The following is a 4,300-nucleotide window of genomic DNA, read 5'->3' on the forward strand; positions in this document are numbered from 1 at the left end:
GTGTGTGTGTGTGTGTGTGTGTGTGTGTGTGTGTGTGTGTGTGTGTGTGTGTGTGTGTGTGTGTGTGTGTGTGTGTGTGTGTGTAAAAGCTTCAAAACAAAACAGCTCTGAAAGGATTGTCCATGGGTCCTGGCCCACTGCACCTGGTTGGTCTGTGCACCTTAGAGCCTGAGCATCAGGCCAGCGGGGATGCCTGAGTGCACACCATGATGCTTGCAGGTCCAAGGTTGTCCCCAAGAGAAAGTCCCACCTCAACCTTTGATATCCAAAGTCTTAACAGTCATGCCCTGTCATGCCCCATCTTAGAGTTTTGTAAACAGAAAAGTGACCCTCCTCTCTTAGGATGGACTCTGATTAACATACATACTTGAGAAAGCTCAGTGCTTTGGGGGCCAGGGAGAAAGGAGAGGAAAAGAAGCATCCATTTTCCGTTCTCCTCCCAGATGTTTCCCGTGCACTCATGGGGCGACCAGGCAGGGCACTCCGATTCTGGCAGCCATGTCCCTGCCTGTTATACCCCAACAGCTGACTGTGACAGTTTTGCTGTGAATTAGGGAGCAGGCCCCTTGCTGGCTTCCTGGGGGCTTGGCTGCCCAGTGCAACAAAGTGGACACTCCCACAAGAAATCCCCACGCTTCCTGAGCAGTTAGAACAAAGTGCCTCTTCCAGCCAGCCAGCGGGGCGGGTCTCAGCCAATTAACCTTCCTGGACTTCCTTGCCAGAATTTCTGGAACCCGATACTGCAGACTTAGCAGGGATAAATAAGCAAGCACAGGGCTCACATGGCTGGGAAGCCAGGGGTTGACAAAAGGCGTGCCGGGATCAAGTCTCCCAAACTTCCTCACACAGCCCTTTCTGGACCCTCATTCACTCTTCCACGGAGAAGAGTCTGCTGCAGGGACTCACCATCTGCCGCTGAAGAAACACCACAGGCTTATGGTAATAATCACAACCCAGATTTTAAGGGCTAAATTCCAGCAGTGGCTCACCAGCTGCTTTGGGGGATGAGGGCGGGCCCATCCGATGGCTCCATGACAAGATGCTGGTCAACAAGGCCTCCCTACCCAGCACCCATGAGCCCAAGTGCACGGTGCTCTCAGACCTTGGATCATGACTGTAACTCCTCGGGGCCCCAAAGCCAGGCTCTGCCCCTGACACCCCATCAGCACAGGGCTCGTCACTGCACTCCTCTCCATCTACCCTCTGCCTCCAGCCTCGGGATTCCACTCCCATCACCACCCTTTCAACCCCCTCGTCCACCACCTCCCTCTATACTCCCTGTCTCCTCTCAGACCTTCTCTGGGGCCTCCACCCCAGGCCTCCTGAACCTGCTTTCTGGCCTAACTGCCACCTTCATCTCGCTCTCCTCCTCATCATCTCCCTCCTCACTCACCTCTCTACCTCCTGGGCCCCAGGGTGAGCCATGTCAACACCCTTAAAACACGGCCACGTACCCACTAGGCCCTTTGACCAGACCCCTGCAAATCCACATCATCCCTGGCCACCGTTCAGTGGTGACCTGGCCACACCCCTGCGGCCACCAACCTCCCTACAAGACCCACACACACCTGGGTCACCTCCCTGGAATCCCACTGGGACCAGCCCCCACCCCTGCCCCGGACCCTGTCCCATCAGTCATCTCCTAGGCACTCACTGTCCTTCAGCAGAAGGGACATGGCCCTACCTCCAGTAAATGAGCAGGCCCACAGGTGGACACTGGAGAGCACTCAGACCCTCAATCCTAAACCTTGACCACGCAAACACTCCTTGCCTCCCCTCTGCCAAAATTCTGGGCACAGCGGTCCACATGCAGTGCTCTAGTTTCTCCTTCACCCACTTGCAGCCTGGCCTCTGCGTTCTCTGCCAACACCTCCCCGTGTTCACGTCCCTTTAGCCTTTCTGCAATAAACTCCCCCCGCCGCCCTTCCGACCTTATCTCAGACTCCTCCTCTCCCGTGTGGCCCCCAAATATGCAAGGCCCCCAGGCCCGCTCAGGCCCTCCTCTGTCCACACAACCCCTCCCCTGCTCCCATCCTCCTCTTCCTTCCGGGCCTGGCCCTTTCTCCCAAAGGCCACATCCTGCTGCCTGCACTGAGGCCCTCCAGCACAACCCTCACCACCCAGGCTTGCCCAGCCTCGCCTCCTTTCTCTTCAGTCATCCCCTCCCACAGTCAGCTCACTCGTGGCCTCTCCATCCTCCCCACCTCCTTTCAGGACTACGACTCCAGGTGCCCCCGACTCCCAGCAGCCCCTCTCACACACGACTGCCAAATGCACCTTCCTGAAGCAAAGCTCCAAAGGCATTCCTCTTCCCTGCTCAACAACCTGCAGTGGCCTCCTATCGCCCTCCAAGAAAGCACAATGTCCTCAGTCTGGCTTCTGGGTCCTGCACAGCATGACCCCAACCCTCCTATCCAGCTTCGCCACCCCCGCTGCCCACATTTGATACCAGTTCTCCAAACAAACAGGTGCTGCTATTCCTTGAGCATGCTGAATACTTTCCAGCCTCTGAGTGCTTGCCCACTCCAGACTCTCTGCCCGGAACACCCCCCTACCCCCCACCCCAACCCTCTTCCCCAAATACGCGGGACAGATGTGAGGCCTCCCTTCCCGAAACTCAATGGCTCTGCGGAGCCTTGAGATCTGCCCCACGTTACAGGATTTGGGGTGCCTGCTCATCCCTGCTCCCACCCTGGCCCACAGGCTCCTTGCACCCCAGCTAAGGGCTGTGACTAAACCATTCTCCCATTTCTTAGGACATCAGGAGGGGCAAACCCTCCTGAAGAACAGATCCGTGCTTTCCCATCAACCCTGCCTCTTAACAAACAAGGAATACTGAACAGTACTGAAGTCTACACTTAAAAATGGTTAAGAGGGGGGCCGGCCGAGTGGCTCAGTTGGTTAAGAGCTCGCTCAAGAGTTTGAGCTCTGAGCAACAGTGGTTCGAGTCCAGCCCGAGCTGAACAGCCGCTGAGCTGCCAACAGGTAGCAGGATGGCTCAGCTAAAAAAAAAAAAAAAAGGTTAAGAGGGTAAATTTTCTGTTACATGTTGTTTTCCACAATTTAAAAACCCGAACACTGAAAATGAGGGGGAAAGAAGGAAGCCGTGAGGTGGGCTCAGCCAGATCCTGGTGCTACTCAAAGTGGCTGATGAGCTGGGGGCTCATTATCCTCGTCTTTCTACCTTCACAGGAGTTTGAATGAAGAAAGCACCTGCAAAGTACGGTTCAGGTAACAATGTTGTACCTCCAGACACAACGGCAGACCCTTTTATCCATGTTCCTACGGGAGATGGTAGAAAGCTTTTAGAAGTCAACACTCCTCAATGAGTTACATTTTATGGTCTAAGGTCTAAGATTAGGGCAAAAACAAACACTGCTTTTGCACGTGCCGGCTCAGGCACGAGAGGGTTCATGCTATGCTGAGCAAGTGCCTAACATTATTCACAAGTCAGGTCACCAGGACTTCCAGCCAACAGGACGGCTCTGAGCCCATCAGGTGACTCCTGAGCCTCTGAGAGAACAGGAGAAGTGGACACTGGCATCACTTGCCCCAGCTTGTGCATCCCTCAGCTCACATCACAGCCACCCCATGACATCAGGGAGGGCTACAGGACAAGATCTGTTCAACTAGGAAGAAGTACAGACAAGCCCTGCAGGTAGCCTCAGGCACTTCACCTGAAACCTTGGACAACTCAGCTCTGGAAGTCCCCGCTGCTCTTCCACGGTAACCTTTGTGAGGGAAGGCATTCTATAAAATGCGCATGCTACCCAACACGCCATCCGCCCTTCTCGCTGGAGCAGAGGCCTCGGTCAACCCAGTCTCTTCATGGCTTGCTGTCTAGCCACCACCCAGGCCTGGCAATAAAAGGCTTGAGGAAGAAAATGAAGACACCCTGCTAAGTGAAACAAGCCAGAGAGAAAAAGACAAGTACTGTAGGAGTCCAAGTAAAGGAGGCACCTAGGGTGTTCATATTCATAGACAGAAAGGAGAATGGCAGGTGCCAAGGGCAGGGGGGTGTGGGAGTGAGGAGTTACTGCTTCACGGAGACAGAGTTTCAGTTTGGGAAGATGAAAACGTTCTGGAGATGGATGGTGGTGATGGTTGTAAAACAATGTGAATGTGCTAAATGTCACAGAACCGTACACTTAAAAATAGTTACAATGGGGCCGGCCGAGTGGCGAGATGGTTAAGAACTGGCTTGCGACGCCAGAGGGCCCCGGTTCGGATCCCACATATGAGGGCCAGTGACACTGCCCTCCACAGCTAAGATGCTGAACAACAGCTCAACCTGGAGCTG

General features: G+C 54.6%; 1 protein-coding gene and 1 pseudogene across 1 annotated transcript in view; one reads left to right on the forward strand and one right to left on the reverse strand.

Moving 5' to 3' along the window:
• The window catches only part of BCR (BCR activator of RhoGEF and GTPase), a 141,506-nt gene that overhangs the window by 121,418 nt on the left and 15,788 nt on the right, over positions 1-4,300 (reverse strand). The window lies entirely within an intron of this gene.
• LOC109394870 (cytochrome c pseudogene) overlaps positions 1-4,300 on the forward strand; it is a 66,100-nt pseudogene that overhangs the window by 60,543 nt on the left and 1,257 nt on the right.

The sequence above is a fragment of the Hipposideros armiger genome, unplaced genomic scaffold (genome assembly GCF_001890085.2).
Source record: "Hipposideros armiger isolate ML-2016 unplaced genomic scaffold, ASM189008v1 scaffold_443, whole genome shotgun sequence".
In the NCBI taxonomy this organism is placed as follows: Eukaryota; Metazoa; Chordata; class Mammalia; order Chiroptera; family Hipposideridae; genus Hipposideros; species Hipposideros armiger.